The sequence below is a fragment of the Phodopus roborovskii genome, unplaced genomic scaffold, assembly GCF_943737965.1.
Source record: "Phodopus roborovskii unplaced genomic scaffold, PHOROB, whole genome shotgun sequence".
In the NCBI taxonomy this organism is placed as follows: domain Eukaryota; kingdom Metazoa; phylum Chordata; class Mammalia; order Rodentia; family Cricetidae; genus Phodopus; species Phodopus roborovskii.
Window position 1 is genome coordinate 13316048 of NW_026126409.1, and position 24952 is coordinate 13340999.

Genomic DNA, 24952 nt, shown 5'->3' on the forward strand with positions numbered 1-24952 from the left:
CATAGCACAGGCTAACCACACCCTCTTACTTTCTGTCTTCATGTTTTTTTAGAGAAAACATAACTGAAGCTTAAATGCATAGTCAGGATATCTTTTCATATTGGTTCAGTTTAGTTGAATTACAGTTTGTCATTTCTAGCTGTGGTTTTCCTATCTTCTCTAAGGCAGAGCTGCTCCCTCCTGTCGTGTCCTTGGAGTATTCCATCTTTGGTCTGCTTTTTATTTTGATATCATGTGTGGCATTTTCTTCTGTAGACAATCCAGTTATCCTTCTTATAGCCATCATTTTGCTGACACTTCTGTCTAATTTTCCCTCTGAATTAGGCATGGTTGCCTTGCATGATCTGCCTCCACTCACGCCTGTCTGACAGCTGCTCTGAACCTCCTCTTGCTGGTCTGGTGGTGTCTTGGCTCTCAGCTTGGTTCCTCTCTCTGAAGGTCCCTTTCCACCTACATTATCACTGTAACTTCAAGCTCTTGCTCTCTGGGATGCATGTGCTTGTCAAGGCTTTTTTCTCTCTGAGTAATGGCAAGGTGGTAGCTGCTGTGTCCTACTCTGGCATCCTGAGGTGTATTTCTGCATGTTTTTTTTTTTTTTTTTGCTTCTGGGCTCTTCTACCCTGTCTCTGCTTTACTTGGGTGTACACCTTTCAATCTTTCTGTGTCCTGGGACACGGCTCCATTCTGTTCAGAGTTCTGCTGTGGTATGCTGCCCACTTTGTATTCTTCCTGTATGAGATGGTAGCGGGAGGCATGGGGATGGGACAGAGGACCCGAGCAGACCTCCCGTGCTTCCTGTTCCCTAGAGACACATGCCAGTAGATTTGAGGGGTAAGGAAAGTGAATAAGGGGTGAGAAATAGACTCAGGGCATCTGCTTTGCCCTTCAGTGTGCAACTCATGGTGCTAATCCTATAGACTCATATTTTCCAGCAGCCCTGGGAGCCAGGCTTGGTGTCAGCCTAGGTTGCTCCTTGACCCCAGTGGGCTATACCTTTTTAAATCAGAGTATGTTACCTAGAATTGCAATGTGCTGGACAAAGTCTTTCCATTTCTGAGGACTGTACAGAACTGGTACCATCACAACTTCCCCATCCTTCCTTCTGATAGCAGTATTTCCAAGAAGCATGTATCTCCTTCTTCTTGCTAATATGTATCCATTTGGGGGGGTTAAATTTCACTCTTTGGCTTCCACCCTATGATGGGATGCCCTGTGTGTAGCTTGTCTCCACAATGCCCAGAAGCCTGGGCAATTGGCAGATTTTTGCTAGAAGCCTGCCAGTCACAAATACATGTTTTCATGTTTATTTCCATCTTTCCTTTCTTCTAATATTTACTCTTTTTAGGCTAGACTTTTGATACAATTTAACCAGAATTTATAATTTGCCAAACTTTTTACCTAGAAAAGGTCACTGTGAAGTTAATTTCACTTACACTGTTCAAATACTTAGGAAGTAAAGTTCTGTAACTTTAATATCCCGAGCCATCTGCAGAATGCTGTGGAGACATACGAGGAGGGAGCCAGGTTGTTCCCTGGTACAACCTGGAGGGGAAGCCTTGTTTGAGCATCCGCATTCTGAATTGAATCCTAGCTCCAAATTACTAATAGTTAAGAGTTTGACAGCTGTGATTTATCTTTTCCAGTAATGCTCTAGAGTGTTTGTGAACTCAAGTCTTTCCCAAGATTCTGGTTACTAGCTGAAGATGAAGAAGCCCAGAAGAGAATCTATAATTCTTAGCTTTATTGGTGCCAAGTAGGGAGCTGGGAAACTCTTCTACAGATGCCCCCAAGCCCCAAACAGGTTCCATTTGGAGAGTAGATGCTGTAAACACCTTTGTGAATTTGAAAAGTGGCGTTGTGAACAAGTGGAGTGTCTGGGAGAGTCTAACTGCCCCTGAAACTCATAGCAAGGCCACTGTCTTCTAGGGACTTAATGTTGGCTGTACTTAAATCTTAATTGCCACCCATCGAAGCCTCCTGCTGTCCTTGTCCCATTTTTCAGATGAAGAACCTAAGTGCTTGGGATGAGGCCCAACTGTGGCTCCACATCTGGGGTGGGGGTGAGGGTGGGGGTCAGGAGGCAAGGGCCTGCTCCCTGTATCCACACCACCACAGGCTCTGTTACAGTTTCCCACCCTGTTTGATCAAAGACAGCACTTTACAGACAGGAGTTTTCTGGCTGTTTTTCAAAGGAGCTTTTCACCATGGTCCTTTGACCTCATCTATAATTAAAGGGCAAGAGATCTAATTGAGATCGCCACATTTAACTTGCTTAACTAAATACACGCTGAGAAAAGGGTAAGAAACGAACAGTCTGTTACTTAAAAAGAGTCAAATTTAAAGAGAAGGCTAGGTTTTAATGAGGAGATTAGTCAGTGGAATGTCCTTTGGTGATTACCACAGAGCCTCTCATATATAGAGCCTAGAAATACCTGTAGCAACAGCAGGCTTGCCATTTGTGTGCATGCCTTCCTTCCCTTTCTGGGTGTATCCTGTATGGTATTAGAGGCTGTGGTTGGTTGACTGTTATCTAGACTGGCGGCCCATCTGAGGCTAGTGACAATGATGTCTGACATGGAGCCAGGGTCCGGTGTCCCCTGAATCTTAAATCCACCATCATCTCTGCAGGGGCAGAAAACACAGGTCTAAGAAGCCATGAGTGACTCATGGGCAGGAGGGGCCAGTAAAGTTGAATAAGGCCTTGCCCTGGGGACAGCCCCTTCATCATACCCAGGCCACTGTCGGATGTGACTGTGCCCCATTGTGTCAGAGTAGCTAGAGTGTAGACAAGTCAAGTTTGCACTCAGTTAGAAGGCCTTTCTGGCCCCAGTATTACAAGGCCTTTGTAGGGTCTTAGAATGTGACTTTGTGTCATTGTCTCCTGTGTTCCAGGGAGGGGACCCAGTGTGAATTTGGGGCCTGCAAAGACCCCTGAGCCACCAGCAGGGACTCTCCCTACCTGTCTAGCTTCACTGCTTCCTACCTAGAGACAGCTGCTTCACAGGTTCACACTTCTTCCTTCCTCCATTATGCTGGTCCTTAGGCAGGGTGCATGTGAACACAACTTAAGGAACTTACTGAATGACAGAACTCCAGGCTGCCTCTGCTATCCCTGGTGTGGCAGTGACCACAGCCTGTCCTCAGAGCGTGCCTTGGCCTCATAGGAGGATGCCACCTCCTGACATGTTCCTAAAGGTCAGTCCCCACTATGATGTTATCACGGGGTGTCCATCTATGACTTCCTGCTTTGATGGGTAGTCTAGAAGAGTCCACACCAATCCCTCTGTCAGTGTGAGGTCTAGGGAGCCCTGGACTCTGTTGTCACTGTCCCTATTTGCAGAATGGCGATAGAAGGATCTATAGGTGAATATACTTCTTTTTCTTCCTCCATATAATCTGTCCCCTTGGCTGTCTACTCCTACTCCTGGGTGCAAACTGAACTGCACCTTTGCCTGTCCATCATTTCTCATGGTAGAGGGCTAGTTGGGGTCTGGTGATATCAGGTGATCATGTGCAAGACTGGGAGGGGCCTGGCTGTGGCTCAGAGCTACTCTGGGGCTCCTGACTGGGTGCCTTGTTCTCTTTCATGTGGCTTCTTCGACCAGCCTCCATCAGTGTGGAGGCTGGGTGCGAAACAGGAGTGATCGAGTTCAAGGTCACACAGCTTCCATCAAAACATCATACCGAGGGCCACACGGACTTCTTATCATTACATTTGATCATATTTTGATTTTAAGGAGTCCTTTCTGCTAGAATGACACTTATTTCAACTCTGTTGAACCATTTCACCTTATTCCCAGGATGGTGCCTGGCACACAGTGAATATCTGCTATTAGGACAGAATTGACAGCTAAGATATCTTCATCTTGTGACTTTTAAAATATTGAAGCAAGATTTAATTTCTGAAAGCTTTTCCTGCATTAGTTAATGTTCCCCTGGAATTGTTCCCAGAAGGGAGCTGTAGCTCAGGTGTGCAGATGGATGGATTACACTCCTGACTCTCACACTGGACTCCCCAGGGCTCCTGCAGATTCATGCTGGCATTACCAAACACAGTGACCTAATCTACATTTGGATATTTCAGTTTTGTCTTTTATCATCACAGTTTTGATAGTCTACAGTGACATTTCATTATGCCTTAATATGCATTCTGAGATTATTGTTACTGGTCATATGAGGCAGGTAAGCATCGGGCTTAGGAAACAGGCAAGCCATTTTGTGTTTTTATTGGAAATGTGTATTCAGTATTGAGTTGACTGTATTTTGGATTGGACGAGACATAGCAGCATTTCCAAGGCCCCTGATGATTACCTTCTGACTATCTGTGCATGAACTTGTAGACCCGTGCTGCTCGCAGCCTTAGATACACTTCTGTTTCTGGGCAGTAGCTAATACAGAGGCCAGTAACTAGTGAGAGTGCCAGATAAGTGACTGTGGGTGTTAATAGGAAAACTGTGTCCCTACTCCCTGCATAGGGCTCAGGAAACAGAAGAATATAAGAGCTTGAGAATGGGAAGGAGTGCTGTGAGACACTGTCATTGCTGGTGTCTACACAGAGCCTTCACTCCTATGTTCTGGCATCTTTGATGTAGGACATGTAAACACCAAGCCAGCCAGAAGGCCTTTATCTACAATGGTGTACCCACATGCAAGATATGTTAGGTCAATTGTGGCACAAAGCTTGTGTGAGTAGCCAACTAATATCTGATTTGACTTAAGACCCACTCCAGAGATAAACCCATACCTGACACTGTTTGGGTGACAAAGAATCTGAGGTTAGATAGTATTGTGGTTAAATAAGGATCAGGATAAACAAATACGCCAAATAGATGTTTATTCAGGGAGAAATAACTTACAACCTAGACAGATGAACACCAGCAAGTTCCACCGGATGCTCTTCTGTCCGAGTCCAGCCAGCAAGAGAGCGTTCTGGCTCTTCTAACCTCCTTCCACAGGTCACTTCTGCCCATGGCTCCACCCCCAATGGGCGTGGTCAGTGCCACAGAAGGAGACAAAGTAAATATCTCACTACAAGATAGGCCAGGGACCTGGGGGGAAACCAAATACTGCTGTTCCAGAAAAATAAAACCATAGCAAAAAAATGACTCCTAATGATATTCTGTTATACTCATAGCTCAGGGCCTTTCTCGGCCATCATTAGAAGCTTCCTCCTGCAACAGATGGGAACTAATAGAGACCCACAGGCACTCAGTGTGGAGAGGGTGAGAAATCTTGGAATGCTCAGCCATAAATGGGGTGTCTCCATCAAATCCTCCCCTCGGGGATTAGGGAACCATGCAGAAGAAGAGTCAGAAAGGGTGTGAGAGCCAGAGAGGATAGAGGATGCCAAGGAAAGAAACAAGGCCCTCTAAACACAGCAGGACTTGGGGACATATGAACTCACAGTGACTCTGGCAACATGCACAGAGCCTGTGCCAGATTGGATCCTAGAGCTAAGAGAAATTCCTAACCTAGTAGCTATCTTCAATTAATAACTACTTGCAAACAAAAACATAGTTTTCTCTAAGGGAGTCTCACTGAGGAGCAAACTACTTTTAAGGTAGGTCCCATGTGTGCACTAGATGGCCAACTCAAAATGAGCTGAGCTTCATCCTTAGAAGTTCCATTCCTTGTCTCATAATGTTGTGTCAGGGCTTTTTTTTTTTTTAACTTGAATGTCTTTTATGTATATATTATGACTTCTGGTTTTGTATTTTAAGGAGATTCCCGTGTGTACAAATGTGTATGTCTCTGCATCCATATGTGTTTCTCAAGCTTTTTCTTTCATTCTTTCTCTTCTGTTTGTTTTGTCCTATTCTGACTTGTTTTTATTTTATTTTATTATTATTGCTTAGGTGCCTGTTTGCTTTCTAATGAGACAGAAGGGTATAGATCAGGATGGGAGGGGAGATGGTTAGGAATTCAAAGGAATTCTGGGAGGGGAAACTGTAATCAGAATATATAAAATGTATACACAGAATGTATAAAAAAACATTCATTTTCAACACATGAAAAAAGGCAGAGAACATCTACAATGGGGAGAGATGTGTTCATTCTGTGGAGAGGCGCTCACATGTTTGTGAGAGGTACCTGCCACACATACCATGATGTGTTCCTCACTGTGACAAGCTGGAGGCCAGAAGACATGACTAGAGAAAGATTTTAAGTATTTTTCATCTTTTCATCAAAATTAATTAATAAGGCAAGATCCTGATATATCTTGCCATTTGGACATAATCTACTTTTTAAATTAGGAGGTATTCTAAAGATTATGATTTTGATTAAAATAAAAAATGTCAGTCGTTATTACTTAGAATAATTGCTGAGACAAAAAAAGGTCATTTGAAAATTGGATTCTTATAGATGTTACTAAGAAGTTAAGTATTTCAGATTCTCATGTGTTCATTTCTGTTACAGTTCATGTTCACGGCATCCGTGTGAGCTCCGAGTAGTGAAAATGCTAGAGTTCTGTGGTGATTTGGAACATAATTGCGGCTGTATTCTAGGACTAGGAAACTCCTTTAAGGAAAAATTTATTTTCTTTAAAGGGAATGATGTAAACATGTGTGCAGGAAGTCACATTTTCTTCTTGTGCAGTACACTTTCACAAGTCAGTCTACACAGGGGAGAGCGTGCATAAAACATAACTTAAAGATCTGCTTGTGGACTCCTGGGTCCCTTTGGTTGTTCTCAATATAGCATTCACTAGTTAGTGGCATATCAGCCCTGTTAAAGGTGAGTGAGTGAGTGAGTGTGTGTGTATGTACACGTGCACAGGATCGAAGCTACAGCCATTTTGCTCTGTTCCAATGTCCCACGAGAGTGAGACCTTGGGCAAGGGGGGGGGGCAGTGTCGTGGATCCCTCACCCTTGAAGACTTCCTCTCACATTTTCATTTTCATGGTGGGATGAGGTATATTGCTGTAGGCCAGCCAGGGTGAGACAGCCCAAGCCTTAGCTTCTGCCTCCTGTGTAGATGGTATAGCTAATTACAGTTATCTTTCATTCACCTGTCTGACTGCTTAACTCCTCACTCAAGGTGCCTACTCGATGGCTGCTTCCTCACAGGCCTCTTTCTTCTCCCTCTCCTGTGGGATGGATTTGCTCCTGTCAGAATGTGAGCTGGAGAGGGACTTAGCTCATTCCCTAAGAACTTTAATGGATGCGTCAGGCTGCTTGTGAACCAACATCATCCTTCCATAGTGGCCCTTGTGACCTGGGGAACAAGTTATACATTTTGAAGGAGGTTCTGAAATTAGATCATGATTCAAGGTTCATGCCCTGGAACAGACCTTAACGATGTCTAGTGTGGACAAAGGGGTGGAAGTTCCAGGCTCTTGTAAAGGCATTAACTTCACACCTTTCATGCCGGGTGCTCTCTTTCAGCTAAAACAGTGCATCATGGAAGTGGATGGAGGGAGATAATTATACCCTGTGTCAGTGGGAGACACATCCCTGAGCTAGACTTCCATTCTAGGTTAGCAGTTGCTCTTCTAGGAATTTGCATTGTAAATGATGGCAGATTTAGCCCCTTCATTTTAACTTGTCTATGTGCAAAGTGAAGCACCTCCCACCAGCCTTAGAAATGCTTCTCCTTGCACACATTACCCTAGTGCTCGCATTAAAAAAAAAAAAACCACACACACACACACACACACAAAACAAAACAGGAAGTCATTTTTTTTTAAAGATTATTATCTAAGTTAAAGGAATAGCCAGATTCCTTTCAAAATACCTGCCTGAACAACTGTGTTTTAAGTTGTTTTTTTCCTGAGCTGCTTAAGTGTTTGATTTTGCTAACACTTCTCTGTGCAGCTGTGGAGAGAATGCACCCTTGTGTATCTGTGGGCTCCCAGGCTAATGAAGTTGGCAATGGTTTAGATTATATTTATTAATTTGTGACTGGGATGTCTCCATAGTATCCATTGTGACTGGAGGTTTTATGTGTACACTGGTACACTTGGGAAGCTGTGGACCTTTGGAAGATGGGCCTGGCAGAAAGATCGTAGGCCATTAAGAGCACAGCCTGGAGGAGGTTGGCGGGTCAGTCTTCTGCCTCTGCTTCCTGGCTTAGACATAAAGCACCCCCTCCAATTTGTATGCTACCATCTTCATCATGACCGATACAGTCAGTCTGCCTTTGGCTTTTTTGCTTTTTGTCTTTTAGAGGTAGAGTATGATTATTATTTAAAAATAAAACTCCATACAATTATTAATGAGGACAGGAATATTCTGTGGGGAGGAAAAATGCTAAGATACAAAACTGCAAGCCTTTTAACTTCAGACCTGCTCCCAGTTACTCCATGATCCAAGTAGGAGACAGTTGAAACAGACAGGTGATTCTGTAAAGTTGGACTTAAATTTGATTAAAATCTAAACTTGCTTTGCTTTTTAAAAGTTAATATATCAAAAGGCCTGCTTCAGTGACATGCTAGAGCCAATTGGCTTCGAACCTCTAAAACCATGGACTTCAGGACTTGAGTGTTTTTGAGTCAACTGTTTTGGTAATTTCTTAGTGACCCAGACCTAACCAACACATGTCAAAGGCAGGTTGCTGGGACTAGCGGTGTCTGCAGAGTGGGTGTGGCTTGGCTCCTGGATGGTCCCCTCAGAGCAGATTGAAGGCTCTGCAGGAGAACTGCTGCTGATTTCCTGTGCTTCAGGTGTCATGAAGGTCTGTGGATCTCAACAGTCCCTAGTTCAGCGTGTGGGGCTTTCTTCCCGGTCAGTGCAGGATAAGCACTGAGATAAGGTGTCCTCTATTGGTGGCACAGGAGACTGGAGACTGCCACAGTTTCGTCCCAGCCATGTTGTGTGCTCTACCAGGTTCTTCCTCTTGCCTGCTCTGTTCACACACATGAGCATCTGGAACTCAGGTGGTTCCTGCTGGGCTCAGGTGCAGACCGGTTTGGGAATAAAAGGGTCTGGGATGTTCGGGCAGAGGCCCAGCATGTGAGGAACACCACATACCTCCTTTTTCCTATGTCATCGGTCTATGGTGTACTGGGCATTTTTTTAACCAATGCTTTTTCCTTTATGGTCATCCTTGCTCTACTGACACTCAAGTTCCCTGCTTGTTTTCTGACTCTCACTAGCTTAAACCCCTGCCTTGTCTCCTTATAGACCTACCTATCCACTGCGGGAGTTTCCAACAGTGATGACAATGCTCCTGGAAACGCGTTGCACATAGGCGCCTCTGTGACACAGAGCGCACAGCAAAAGAACGTCTCTGACACCATGTGGGGCCCCAGGGAGGAAGGAAGTCACTGGTCTGTGGGTTGTTGTGTCTACAGGGACTGTACTCTGTGACCAGGTCCACCTGCCCCATGCTTCAGATCTCTCAGCCTCCTCTCATTGCTGCATGGTCCAGGAGAACTGTGGTGACACAGTGTGCTTGTTCATTGTGGGCCTGACTATATATATATATATATATATATATATATATATATATATATATATAATTTACTCTAAACAGCAACACAGACAAAATGCCATATAAACACAAGGGAAGAGGTGCAGAATGGAGACGCTGGCCAAGTTTGGTTTGGATCTGAGGCTCATAAGCAACAGCCCAGGTTTATGAGGAGGATGAGGATGGGGAGAGAGGGACAGTGTGGTTCTGTCATACAGCCAGCTGGAGGCCAGAGAACAGTGGGAAGCATGCCTGCATCCGAGCGCAAAGAACCTAGGTCCTAGGGGCTTACCAAGTACAGAAGTTTATCATTTTACAGCAGCTGAAATACATCAATATTAACACAAAAGCAAGTTTTACATAACAATCAAAAATACAAAAGACTGAAGGAAGAGACCCTGTATGAAAAACTGGGGCAATTCAGTGAATTGAGACTAAAAATGCCAGTGGTGGAAATGGAAAAATGGCGCCCACTCAGCCCTCCCAGGTGACTAGTAACTGTACGCAGAGACTTAGATCTGCAAAAGGTTGTAAACAAGTTCTTGCCAAGCCAATCTCTTCCTCGTCATGGAGCCACAGTGCCGCTGCTCATGAGGGGGCAAACTTCTTCGCTTGTGCTCGAACCCTTTTCTCAGATTCCACTCTGTTTTGGCAGTAAATTGTGTAGGCCTCTTGCTTGAGCTGGGTCTTGAATACTTGGTTCATTTAGAAGTTCTTGTATTCCTAATAAGATCTGTTTGATCGTGATAGCTGGCCTCCAGTCCTTGTCTTCCTCCAGGATGGACAGGCACACTGTGCCAGAAGGATACACATTTGGGTGAAACAGTGGTGGCTCAAATTTACATTTTGGTGGTGAGGACGGATAGTCATCTTTGAAATGCACCCGTAGTTTGAACAAGCCTCCTTCCCATGGAGTCCCCTCCTTTCCAGGGATAGCGCACTCCCAATTCATCAGGTTCATCGTGCCATCAGGGTTCTTTGTTGGCACAGCCACAAAGCCAAAAGGGTTGTCCTTCCTCCAGGCTTTCCTTTCCTGGGCAAGTCTGCTGAGGGCAATCCCTGTCATATTCAAAGTCCTGGGTGACCGCGGTCTGGACCGTCGTGGCGGTAGAGCGAGCCTGACTTTCTTGCATGTAAACCCTCACTCAGTTCCATTGCTACAGAGGATGTCCCTGCATCCTCATCCTGGTTCTGTGAAGGAGAAAGTCCAACCACCGGGCTAGACAGGCATTTTCTGCCTAGTAAGTGTGGGGAGCCAGTGTCCTTCCTAATCCTCAATGGTGTTTTTGTTTGTTTGTTTGTTTTGTTTTGTTTTGTTTTTCCCCTGGTTGTACAGCTGCACCTTGAGAACACCATGCTACCATCTGTCTCCATGAGGCTGAGCAGTGAGGAGCTATCTGTAAAATGATACCACCCCAGTGTCCGAGGTTTTGTTTTCTTGGTTTTAGTTTCCTATGATCAACTACTGTGTAAATATTAGATGAGGAAAATTCCAGAAATAAACAGTTCATACATTTTAGCTTGAGTCATCACCCTCTGCACTCCGCCTGGAGTATCTGTCCACTGTGTACTGACCATTGGCTACTTCCTGAGTATTTAGTTCAGTTACTGTGATCTGTGGTGGAACACGATGCTCGAGTTCAAGCATCCCTAAGCTTATTTAGTGGCCCCAAAGCATAAGAATAACTATGAAATCAATCATCACAGTATTATAGCACATTGTTTTAACTGCCTTATTTTTATAAGTTCTCATTAATCTCTTGGTGCCTCATTTATAAGTTAAAATTTGTCATGAGTGCATATTATATGTAGGAAAATCCACATGCATGGGGTTTGTGCCATCTGCAGGGTAATGTGTTATATCCCCAAAGACTAAGGGGACACTTGATCTTTTGAACTAAATTGTTGAGATGAGAGAGTCAAGGAGCTTCTATTAAATATTAAACACTGGGATGCCCTGGTGTCTGTGCAGGTTTCATCGGCACACTAAGCCCTGGGTTGTGTGGGCTGATGAGAAAAAGCCACAGATGAGGGGCAGGGGAAGGAGAGTGACTGGCACTGGTGTTTTGTGATTGTGGTTGTGCAGTCTGCATGCAAAGAGACCCAAGCACTGGATCTTAAAGGAGATGTGTGGATAACACTGGCAGGCAAGGAGTGGGCTTTCTAGGTGAAAACACAATATGAGGCAGTGCCCAAGTCCAGTTCTTCACGCAGATGCCCCTGGCCCCTGGCCCCTGGCCCCTGGCTAAATGCTTCTCTGGTCCTATCTCATTAGCTCTGGAAAGTCGAGACATGGTCTTATGCTTCCAAACAGTCAGGACTTTTCTTTTCCTAGAGCTGACCCAGGTCTGTTCATTGTGTGAATACATTTAGGTAAGAGGAAGAAATGTGAATAATTAACTTGATCGTTGGGTATCATGGGGCCAGGGGAGCCCCCTTCCTCCAGCTCCCTGTGAACACATCCACTGTCCATCTGCCATTGCTGAAGATGGCTGCAGTCCTGTAAGGGCCTGCACATGGCTGAGGCTTCTGATCTCCTCTCTGCACATGTGGTTTATAAGCATCACCACTGTGGGTAGAAACTAAGATTAAGTCTCACAAGCACATTGACATTACTTAAGTGCAGAGACTCGAGATATTTAAACAGAGCCTACTTTTCCTATTTTGCTGAGCACCTTGTCCTAGGTCATGTTTATTATCAATACAGGGAACGTTTTGTGACTTCAAGATATTTGTTTCCATGAGCACAAACTAAAAAGCCATTTCTCTTTGAATTACCTCCTGCTAATCTGCTAATCTGTAGAGGTGGCTCAGCAGTTAAGGGCACTTGCTGCTCTTTCAGAGGACCCAGGTTCAGTTCCCAGAGCACATCCATTTCTAACTACCATCTAAAATTCCAGTTCCAGGGAATTTGGTGCCCTCTTCAGGCCTCCATGGGCACCAGGGATGCACATAGTATATAGTCACACCTGCAGACAAAACCGTCATATACATAAACTATGTTTTTAAAATAACTTGGTTGCTTATTTCCACTTCTCAGATCTTTTGCATCCAAGAGCTAAACCCAAAGTAAATTCAGGGATGGGCTTATCCCTGAATCAGGTAGACAGGTTACCAGAGTGAGAGGGTCATTTGTCCCTGACTGATGCCCTTGTGCATTGAGAGTGAGTCCTACTACCGCAGTTGGCCCCTGGCTTTTCTGGAGGGTTTTGACAGGGATACTGAGCTATCTTAGAGAACAGCTGTTAACTACCTACAACTCAGAGACTCTAAGCATGCACCTCACTGGTCTGCTCGGCCTGCCAAGATCCTTTTTGGCTAGCTCACAAACCTCTTTCACCCAATGCTTGTTGACTTGTGCTCTGAGTAAATGTTTCTGCTCTGTTGGCAGGGCAACCTAAAAACCTGCAGAATGTCTCTAACACATCGCCTCACTTGACTCCACATTGAAATGGATAGTGTGCATAAGGCAACTGACTCAGTGTTGGCTTATTTGGTGTGACAGGGGACACTATTAGTGTCTTTGGGATAGCTGGCATTAGCTGACCATGCTGCCCACACTGGGAAAACGTGATCCCCTGGTCTGAGGACCCTCTAAATTTATAAGAACCAAACCCCAGGCATGAGCTGTGTCATCTGGATGTCAGGAGAATCTTGTAGAATGAAGGAAGGAGGGTGTAGGAGTTTGGCCAGCCAGTTCTGGAGCCAGGGCACCTGAGGACAAGTTTCCAGAGGCCAAGGAATGTCTGGGCACCTAGATTTGCTGAGGGAGTTCAGCTGGCTCAGTTAGGCCAGACTGCCCACTCCTCCCTTATCTGCATGGTTCTCATTCAGGTCTTTGAGAGCAAGTTTCTTAGTCACTGTTCTATTTCTGTGAAGAGACATGATCACAGCAACTCCTATAAAGGGAAACATTTAATTGAAGCTTCCTTACAGTTTTGGAGGTTTAGTACATTAGCCTCATGGTGGGAAGTATGATGGCATACAGGTAGATGGAGAAGTAGCTCAGAGTTCAACATCTGGATTGGCAGGCAGCAGGAAGTGAAAGTGAGTCATACTTCCTTTGATAAGGCCACACCTCTTCATGGTGCCGATCCCCACGGGCCTATGGTGTCCATTTTTTTAGATGGACTAACCACAGCAGCAAAGGGAGCAGTCTGTGGCAGGGGGGCAGCATGGTATGTACATTCCAAAGAAGAGGATGCAAAAAGGAAAGAGATCCATCCAGAATAGCAGCTGAAATTTCTCTTTTAAGAATGGGATGGAAACCCAAGTACTATGTAGCTAGTGCCAGTTACAGGCTAGAACAGACTAATAGATCTGGGCAACCCCATCATGGTGATATGTCTTTACTACCTAAGCCTTACCATTGTTCTTACATAGGGTGGGGCCCAGTGCACAGATTTATCAGGTTTCAGGATGTAGTAATTACAAAGTATTATCCAAAATATGATATATTTGTGGTGATGTTCAGAGAAGCAGTGCTGGGTTGACTTGCTTTGTTCCCCAGTGACAGTGTGTGTGAGGAATTAGAAACCATCAAGGTGGACCATGCCTTGTTCCTGTTTGGCTTTAATTAGAAAGGTCATTTACAGGAGGGCAGTTAGCTACATTGGTCTCAATTGATACTTTTGGACCAGCTGATAGAGGGATTTTCTATCCCACAGACCAGCCAATTACAGACAGGGAGGACTAGAGGGGGGAAGCCAGTGTCTTGTCTGTGGTAGGTTGGGATACTTGCTTCAGGGGGAAGAGAAATGGCTTGACTCCTCTTCTGCCTCTAAAGGTTGCCTTGAGTACATCTTCCTGAACTCTTGGGAGGATTTCCTGCTTGAGTTTAGCACCAAGCCCATCACAGTCTACACAGATGCAGAGACATCCTAAGCAAAGCAATGGTCAGACAGAGGGGGAGGCTCGTTCAAGTTAGTAGAATCGACTAGATGCCAAAGCCAGGGAGGGTAGGGGATGAAGCCAGACAACTCAAGAAGCCTTCTTAGGATAGCTACCCCAGTCTGGGAGTCTAGAGTCTTGTGTGTGTCGGTTGCTGTGGGAACCCTTGTCTTTAGCACCTCCCCTAACCTGAGGATGCTCCCTGTGTCCAAAGTGGCAAATTGTAGTGAGAAACAACATTCTGAGTAACTGTGTTAATTTCAGAGGCTGCAATGTAAGCTGTAGCAGTCTAGTGGGGGAGGCCTTTCAAAAATTCCATTCAGGTTGAAGGGGTTCTGAGGCTGACATTACGGCCCTTACTCCTTCCCCTCCCGCAACATTAGCACAGAGTTGATTTTCTAACAGATACAATGTTGCTTATGGAAACACTCTTCTTGTCCACTGCCCAGACAGAGGAGATAGAAACCCTGATTGGTTGTTGTCACAGAGTCTGGGATGGACACTCAGGAATGATAGCTCCACAAATGTCAGACAAAAGTCCTTATAAAGACTTGGAAATTCTCTGGTCTTGTCTGTTATGGGGGATCAATGTGTATTCTAATGTGTGAGCCAGAGCCCGGGTTAGGACATCAGCTCACACTTCTTTTAGTGAGGGTGGCCTGGGATAGGCACTTTCCATCTGTGCATGTGTATAAATGTGTAGAAGAATCTCATTTTGTAGCCAGCTGTGTGACTTCCTGAAAACAACTCAATGTGGATTCTAAAATGAGAATTTTGGTCCTGTGTGCTCATGTTTGTATGCCTTTGTTTCTGAGGTTTGCGATCAACGCCTTGCCTTTAGTTAGGGTTTCTATTGCTGTGAAGAGACACCATGACTATGGCAACTCATACAAAGGAGAAATTTAATTGGAGTGGCTTATAGTTCAAAGGTTCAGTCCATCTCCAGCTCTGCTTCTTTACTTGTCCTTCTGCCTCTGGTGTCTCTGGGCAGCTCTCTGCTATGGTACCTTGCTGTGGCAAGGGTATGTGTTTGAACCTCTACCTGTAGTAAGTACCTCTGGCTTATGATCCCAGTGACCCCAGAAGAGCCTTGGAAGCTCTAGTATCATGGATATACAATACTGGTTCATTTCTACCTTCTATGGTGTGGGTGCCTCATAGGATCCCTACTGCTGCCTTTGTCAAATCTTGGGGCCCAGGCAGAGGAACGAAGCCAGCAGACCCTCTTTAGCCCTGAAGTCTTGAACCCAGAAGGTACATATGTATAGGCTTGTTTCCCATGCTCATGAAGAACCACAGACATGCTCCTTGAGAGGCAAGTTGCTTGGCCCAAGGAGACTGAGGCTAGAGCTTGTTTGTACATCGAGACCTCAGCCACAGATACTCTGCCAGGTGAAGTGTCAGCCCTGTGCCTGAGGTTGCTCTCATCTTGGCTTTGTGTCTGTTCACAAATCACTGTGATCTTTCAACACAGCAGGCTCTGAGAGAACAGGCTAGCACATGTGTCCACTCCAGAGGCATGTTCTGTATGCTTAGAAAGGGACATGAAGGGAATAATCTCAGTTTGGAAGAAATAAATGCTGCAAGGGAATGGCAAGAATTCCCTGATGGCCGAATAGCAAGCACTCTTTCTTTATTTAAGTGATTGATGTGTCAGGAAAAGGCCAAGAGTGAATGTGCAGAATTCTAGCCCTGTGACAAATGTCTTGTCTTCCCTGAACTCTCACTGGTTATGTGGTAAGGTCCTAATCTAGCCTTGCCTCAGCCTCAGTGTTAGCAGGGAGTATCTGAGTGTTCAGAGGGAGTAACTGTGTGGCTTGTATAGGTCAGGAGCATGACATGCTGCTTTTTCATGGATGAGGCCTCTGGGAACAAGGACTAGGAAATGCCTTGGCGAGGTGAGTGGTGACAGTGACATTTCTGCAGAAAACACAGGCAGGCCAGACGACTCTGGATTATCTGAGGACATATCTGTTTAATCATGGCCATATTGAGGGAATTGAACATGCCTTGGGCCAGTCAGATCATCCAGGCCACTGTGGGCATGTTAGTTGGGTCAGCATTGGCTCACTTGGGGCCATTCTGTGTTATTTGTGATGCCAGAGGCCATTTGGCTTCCTTATGTGTTGTGCATTTCATCTTTACCTCATACAAGCTGTGAAAAAGCCAAACACCTGTGAACTGATCGTTGTGGCTACAGGCCCTGGATCAGAGTGTGGGTCACTTTGGGTCATTTAGATTTTGTATGTGTTTGTGCATCGCATGTTTGCCTCACATAAGCTGGTGTGGAACAGCTGTGAGCTGGTCCTGGTGGCCATAGGTCTGCTGTCACATCTCCAACACCTGCCACTAAGCCCAAAGATGGAGTTTCCCATGACTCTGCTGCTTTTAGCTCTAGCACCAATGTGACCTTAAGCAGCAGGATAGCAGAGCATAGGGTCATGGCTGACATTGTTCTATTTGCATTTTAGTCTCATGCATATAGAGATACATACAGTTTAGCAGACAGTGTGTGCCCTCTGAATGGCTGACCACATCAGGAACATTTCTAGGGATTTTTTTTCCATTAGAGGACATCTTACATTGAAAAAACTTTGTTAATTTGTCTCTGTATTTATCTTATATCTAGAAACCAACTTCATTCACAACAGTTGAAAAAAAAACAAGATAATTGTTACTTTTTAGATATTTTGAATGGAAATTTGTGACAGGTGGAAATGAACATAAAACATACTGGATATGACCTATATTTTACTTCAGTAAAATAAGGTTAATTGGTTCTATGCTTTACATAAAGACTTTTTTTTAAGTGCCCACAAAGTTAATGACAAGTTTTATAATGATCCTGTAACTGACCCCCAGTATCCTCTTTTCTTATTTATGCTAATTCTGCAAATTTTTAAGCCACTTTGCCTTGTGTGCTTAAATTGTAACCAAATAAGGATCATGCTCAAGCAGCTAGAAGTAATTACCCTATTCTCCCATGACATCTGCAGTGTCCACGTATGAGTCCGGAATCTAGTTAAACTTTCCTGATTTCACAGTTACTAACTTTGCATGTTGTGTGCTCAGTTTTAATTAATCAGTTAGTGCTCATCCAGAATCTGTTTATTGTAGGCTGCTGGGGATGCAGTGTTTGCGAGGTCGCCCTGTGCTTCAGAAACTGGTGTGTATGTAGCAGCTAAGGAGCTTAAAGTCAGTTTAAAGTCAGTGTGTGTGAAGTCTTTCTCCCCTCTTGGCCACATGAAGCTCTACAGTACTGAAGGGCCTTGGACGACCAAGGGTGTTAAATCTAAAGTTCACATGTCTTACTGCAGAGGCTCTGCCCAGAGACAGACCACCCGCTATGCAGTCCACACACTCAGTGCTTAGTACTACAGAAGAATGAGACACACCCCCATCTTGAGCAAAGGCCTCCTGAAGGAATGGCCTAAGTGGTAAAGTAGCATGGCCACAAAATGCTACAAGGATAAGTGGGAACTGACAGCATGGCAAGGTGTGTGCGTGTGCACACACGTGTGTGTTTCTATTTCTTATTATGGTCTGTTATATGTTGGATTTTTTTTTAACCTGTCCTAAAACTAAGATGTTGGCTATGGAAAAGAAGCAGAATAATACTCTCATGCTATTCTCCCTAAGCACACAGCCTTGATGGTACTCTTAGCTTACTGCCAGGGTAGAGTAAGATCTTGGTCTTTTGGCATATGTGAAATGTTTTGATGCATGTGCCTGTGATTCTCCTTATTGAAAGAGTGTCACAGAGCTAAGGAAGGGTAAGCTTAAGGTCTAGTGTTCCAATGTGGAGGAAAGCCTTGTTCACAATGCTGTATTTAGCAGGGCAGTTTCCATGGCATTTAAAGCATTGCTGTTTTCATCTGCCACCATGTGTTCTGCTCAGCAGCTTTGTGCTGGTGTCCTGTGCACATGGTGACGTTGGATAGTAAGTGAGTAGCCTATTTGGAAGGTGGTATCATCTATCTATCTATCTATCTATCTATCTATCTATCTATCTACTATCATTTATCTATTATCAATCTATCATCTATCTACCTACCTATGTATAATTCTGTGTGTGCTTCTATGTTCATCTCATGTCTTTTTGTACATCTCTTTTTGTCTCTCTATGTTTTTCTATATAAATGCTTTTGTGTCTGTATCTTTGTATTTACCGCTTTCTGTCTCAAGTCTTTCTGTGTATATCTATGACTCTGGATCTGTTTGTATCTTTGTGTTTCTGTCTTCCTCTTTATCTCTCTCTGTGTTCAGGCAGATGTCTGGTTTGGCTGACCACATGTCAGGGTTTCTGTTGCTGTGATGAAACACCATGACCAAAAAGAAACTCATGAAGGAAATGGGCTATTTGGCTTATACTTCTACATTGTGGTCTGCCATTTAAGGGCAGGAACTCAAGGTAGGAATCTAGAAGCAGGAACTAAAGCAGAAGCCATGGAGGAACATTGCTCACTGACTTGTTCCTCTTGGCTTGCTTAGCTTGCTTTCTTATACACTTCAAGACCACATTCCCAGGGATGGAACCACCTTTCCTGTAGTTTGGACCTGCCCACAATCATTAATTTAAAAAAAAATTCCCCACAAATTTGCCCACAAGCAATCTGATGAATTTTTTCCTATTGAGTTTCCTCTTCCCAGCGTTCTGTCTGGTTGACAAACAACTAAATAGTACACATGGCATGGATGGCCATTGTGTAGCCTGAGGTGTGTGCTGTGGAGTAGAGCTGTTCTCATAGAACAACTGTGGGCCATTAACAGGAGGCTGGGGAAGCTCCTCAACCCTTGTTTCTCTTAGTAGCCACAGGTTAGCATCTTAACTCATCGTAGGAAGGAAGGAAAAGAGGCTAATGCAGACTCAGGGAAGGCTGCACTTAGCCAAACCCAAGCCGGGTGGCTTTGTTTCCAAGTGGCCTAAGTCAAGGAGTGTCAGTGTTGACCTAAGAGTGGATATCTCTGTTTTGAGAATGAAGACAGCTCACTGAGGAGCATGACAGAAAGAAATGTGTGGGTTGGGGACCCATAGTAATCCCAAGATGGGCCTTTGTGGGCATAAAGAAGATATGAACAGCTGGATGTTGATTGCTAAAAGTATGGCCAGGGTCAAATGTCAGTCTGTGCCATGTGTTCTGTGAATCTGTATTTGGAAATATGGCTTTGGGCACAGGGAATGGTTGGGGTTAAAGAGGTTGCTGAAAACTGGGCAACCAGTAAGGCAGTGGCATGCTCAGAATTCTCAGTGCCCCAACACAGCAGGAAGCCAAGACTTGTCTCAGTTTCCTCCTGAGAAATAATCTGCTTTTCTGGACATGGGTGCACACACTCACCTTCTGCTGGCCCTGGCTAGGTGTCAGAGATTATCTTCCCATAAGGAAGCTAACAACTGCTGAGGTCTCCAGAAATCTATCAGCAGCCAAAGATTTCTGGTATGTTCTTGTTGAATCAAGCAGGGAAAGTGTTCTCTTGATGGTAAACTTGCTGGGTGTCTGGCAATGTGGTTTCAGCTTCCATATAGTAGAGACAGAGAGAGGCATGCTGGACCCCAGCCCCTGCATCCCGTAGCTGGGGTGTGGGTGTGGCTTTGTCTCAGAAGCTTCCTATGGGCCCATCCCTTTATGCTTTTCTACATCCTTGTGTGTGGTTCACGGTTTATACACATCCATCATCCTATGCTCAAGCCTTGGCCTAACCCCAAAGGACCCTTCCATTTTAGCCCTTCCCACACCTCTTAGTAACTCTATCCATCCTCTCCCTGGTCCAGGTTTCCCTAAGTGATAGCTGACCATCAGCTTATTGAAGCCTTTCCTAGATTCCTATACCAGAGCCCAGCAGAATTTGGCTGTGTGCACATAAAAGAACCTGAGTATTGCATGTCTAAGAATGGCTGTCTTGAAACCAGGGCTATAGCATCAGCTCTGGGCCCCAGATGACATGCACACTAACCTCAAAGAGATAGTGTATGCTTCTGATATCTACAAAGCAAGACTTTTTTCCCACCTACAGTTGTCAGAAGAGTGAGGGTTGCTTGTGAGCTGCCTTCCCCATGTGGGTACTTTACTAGATAGAAAGTTTCATCTGTGTTTCTACTGTGCTAACTTAACTCTGAGAACACTGTGAATTCTGCCAAATGGTTTCCTCTCAGGGTTGTTTTCAGATTTACCAGGTCCAGGCAGGAGTTTGAGAACAAAGGATCTGAGCAATGGCTTTTTGGACATAAAGGAGGGTTGGCTGCCCATGTGAAGTGATAGACATTCATTCAGAGTCTGGCAAAGCTCAAGGAGATGATTGAACTATTGGAAGCTTTTCCTCATAAGCTTGCATGTTTAAGTATATCAAGTGTGCTGCATATCCTGTGAGCATGTTCACAGCCAGTGTTAGGGACCTGAAGAACAGCGCAGGTGTGTTGCCAGGCATCTGGTTAATGTGAAGACTCCAAAGACCTCAGGCAAGCCATGGGTAGGCCAGATAGGTTTTATCCGCTGTGAATACTGTTGGACTCACTGAGAAGTTCAGACAGAGGTTGAGTATGGGATCTGAGTGGGAATCACTCTGTGGGGCAAATATCAGACACCAGAGGAGGGGCTGCTCCCAAAGCAGAGGGCTAGAAATGTGTGGCTTTGGCACCCACTGGAGCCTGCCAGACTCAAAAGTGGGGACCCAGTGCAGAAGAGGAACTCTTGAGTGTCATTTTAGTGACCACGGTTAAATATCAAATGTTAGGGGGTGGTGCTTAAGAAATAGTTCCGTTCTGATTTTGTAAATTGAGATCAGCTATAAAAACCCTTTTTAGTTTGTCATTATATTCTGTTTTCTTCTGTGTGGTTTATATTTCTGAAAAAAGAGATGCGTAAAACTTGAGCTCGGGGCATAAAAGGACTCAAGCAAAATGTGACATGGTTGAGGTGGCAAAGGGGTCTGTGGATGTGATAGGCTCCTCCTACACATGTGGTTCATTGGGGCCCTGGGGTTTCACCACAGTAAAACCAAACTGCTGAGAACTGCATACGACCCTGCACTGTGCAGCTTGCGATTTTGGCAGTTTTCCCAGAGTGTCTGTGCATTCAAGTCAGGTGTGTCTGTTCTCTGGGTTCCATTTAATTCTTCAGCGACATCACCCGTACAAAGGTCTTAACATGCAGTGATCTTCTGCAATTTTTTTTTTTTTACATTACAAACTCAGCTTCCAGCATCTTCGCTGCCTTTGAGTGAGACTCATGTGAAGAAATCCTCAAGGAATGTTTCCTTACATAGTTACATCCCTTCTTGTGAGAGGACAGCTTCCACTACTGGTTCCAAGATGAGACCTCCCTTATGTAGGAAGAACTTTCTCCTGGTGACTTGCTTTGACATGGCTTATGGTTGATAGCTCATGTGTTCTTGTTTTGCAGAGTACAGCATGGTCCCATGAGTCAGTCTGTGGGACACTCCCAGACTTTTGGATAGGCACACTTGAGTGCCACTGCAAGGGTCCAACAGTCACTATTGAATCCAGAGATGCTGTAGAATTGCCTCCTCTCTCCTGAGGGCAAGATGTATGCTGGCCCTGAATAGGGTTGGTTTAAATATAAATTAAAGGTGAAATGTAAGTGTGAGATAATTTAAATTGTCTAAACAGTGTCTCACTCACCTGATTGAGGAAGGAAAAGCCTTACTCGTGTCTCTAAGCTTAGCAAGTCAGAATCCTCTCATTTTTTTTTTTTTTTTTTGTTATTATGGAAAGTATAGAAGGCTAGGGATATTGTCTTGCTAACATGTGAGCCAAAGTCCAGTACATGCTACACTCAATAAAGGCTGTTCTCTGACCAGAGAGATGGTGTCTTTCTCATACCCCATCCTATACCCTGCCCCACCAGTAGGGCACAACTACATGTTCAACACACAGATGGGAAACTCAGAGCCTATAATCTGCTCAGGAGGCAGATATCCCTTCCCTTCTGCCCCAGCGAAGCCATTCAGTTTCTTATTTAAATGGCTCTGGGTCACAGAGACATAATTTATTTGTTTATGTATATGTGCATGCACATATGTGTAGAGTCCAAAGTTTAGCTGTCAATCTTCAGATGCCATGTAGACAGATCTCTTACTCATCTAAAGCTTGCTAATTAGTCAAGGCTTTTGGCCAATGAGCCCCAGAGATTTGCCTATTTGGACCCACCCTCAGGTTGGGATTAAGTCATGGACTACCATAACAGGGTGGGTTTTTTGTTTGTTTGTTTGTTTGTTTTTGTTTTTTTAACCTGGGTTCTAGGAATTGAACTCAGGTACTGAAGCTTGTGTGGTAAATACTTTACCAACTGAGCTACTATAACCCAAGTCACACAAAGCTTAAGGTGGGTGCTTCATTTACATCTAGGGGCCGATGTTTGACCTTGGGAGTTCCACTATGTACTTTGTGACCTTGTGTGTCTGTTTCCACATCTCATTTCCTCCCCCATTTTCACACTGTATTGTGCTATCTATGTGCCAAGTTTCCTTCTTTAGCTTGCTCGCCACTTTTTATGTTCCCATGAATTTAAAACCAGTTTGACAAAGAGCATCTTGTGAATACAGTAGTAAATCTTGATGAAACTAATTAGAATTGTGGATAGATAGAGAGATGGAACCTACATTCCCATCTACTTCTGGAACTTTCTTTTTGAGTCAGGATCCATGGCCTGAATTGTGTGTGCATCTCTATGTCCATAAACCTGAGACACTTGTAAGGAAGTGGAAGATCTCTAAAAATTATTGTTAGTCACTTTGCTACTACAGTGAGAAAATACTATGACCAAGGCAATTTATATAAAAAAAAGTGTTTAATTGGGCTTATGGTTTCAGTGGGTTAGAATCTCTGATAGTGGAATAAAAGCATGGCAGTGGGAACAACTGAGAGCTCACATCTTTTGACAAAAATCACAAGACAGAGAGGGAGCCATGGGTATTAAATCAGGCTTTGGAAAGTGAAAAAAACCATGCTCAATAACACACTTCCTTCAACAACGCTATACTAGTCCTTCTCAAACAGTTCCACCAACTGGGGACTGAGTATTAAAACATCTGAGCATATGGGGACCATTCTCATTCAAATCACCACAGCTGTGTTGCCAGAGGTGATGGTGTAGGTAGGTACTGCCTCTCTGTGACTGTGGAGCTGTGTTCTTCTATGTTCTGTTCTGCTGTCCCCAGTGGGAGCTCTCCTACATTTCAGCTGGATTCTGCTGGGAAGATGACAGATGATTTCTGCATTCAGTTCTCTGAGCCTCTAGCTAACCCTAGGCCTTTCCAAGTGTTAGCTGTTGGAGTGGCTTTGTCCCCTAGATGGAGCCATGTGCCCACATTGCAAGGCAGAGACAGCAGAGGTTCTGCACACACTGGGGCAAGAGAACAAGAATGCAATCTGTTTGGGCTTGGTGAGGAAAATCCTTCACTGTCTGCACAGTTGCAGTGAGCTGGTATCAACTTTCTACTCAGATGCACAGAGACAAAGAGGTAGGAGCTGTCATTGTCTCAGAGCATCAGTCTAGACCATGACATGTCTCAAGGTCATGGCTCCTATGGTAGAATATCAGTACTGTGGCTCTTGCAGATCTGACAACTCTTAGAGGTGTCAGGAAAGACATACAATGGCCCAGAGCTTTATTAGAGTTTAATTTTTGGCACTTTAATTTCTGGCAAAAAAAAAATCACTTGCTATCTTGTAAACATGAACTCTCAAAGGACAACTTCAGGCTTGTCATCCTTTACTCAAGGGGCATGTGGCTGGTGGTGGGAGGAAAGGCATGGAGCTGAGCTCAGAGGAGTAAGGCTGCATCTGTAGAAATATTTACTGTGACAGTGCCCCTTGGGGTCCCCAGGACATGAAGGCTGGAAGTATGTGGGCTCACATCAAGGCAGGGGCTGGACCCAGAAGCAAACCTGCATCTTCCTCACAGCACTTGACAGTGTCTATTAATACATGAAATTCAGAAAGAAGCAAAGACATGGGAATTCTGTCTGAGAGTCCTGACAACAGTTTGTTAAAGGATTGTCTCTCCAGAATCTTGAAAGATCTGCAGCTATTTCCTGGATTGACAAAGCAGCGGCAGGGGACACAGCAAATAGATGTTCATCATGCATCATGTGCTGGGAATCTGTGTGTGCTGAAGGCCATGGTGGCACCAGTATGGCAGCTTACCTGCTGATGGGGACCAGTGAGGAAGAAGTTAATGGAGTGACATTAGTGGTGCCTCAAGGTGGTGCCTCCTATGGAGAGTCAGTGCTATGCCTTTGGGTGAAATTAATCTCTAGGAATTGACAGTTAATGAAGATAACCAATTAATGCTGGAGAGAAGTGAAGGCCAGCAGGAATAACACAGGAAAGGAAGGACTATAGCAGGGCAGGGAAGACCCTTGCCTTTGATCACTGTGACCAGCTCAAGTGGGTGTAGTTCAAGTGTGAGTGGAGGGACATTTAGGTATGTTGGGTTGCAAATAGTGAGGTAAGAGAACCTTCCTGAGGCATGGATTGCTGTCATACTGCTCACTCAACCTGTAATTTGACTGCACTACACTTGGGTATTTTCACCTGGAGGATTGCACACAACTCACAATGAGAAGACAGGAAAGGAGGGGGGAACATAGATCACATTAAGGTCACAAGACATAGCTCATGGTTGTGAGCAC

At 44.6% G+C, this 24952-nt stretch overlaps 1 protein-coding gene and 1 pseudogene across 1 annotated transcript in view; one reads left to right on the forward strand and one right to left on the reverse strand.

Moving 5' to 3' along the window:
• Dlgap2 (DLG associated protein 2) overlaps nt 1-24952 on the forward strand; it is a 654093-nt gene that overhangs the window by 207706 nt on the left and 421435 nt on the right. The window lies entirely within an intron of this gene.
• On the reverse strand, nt 9748-10478 carry LOC127220296 (SUMO-conjugating enzyme UBC9-B-like; annotated as a pseudogene).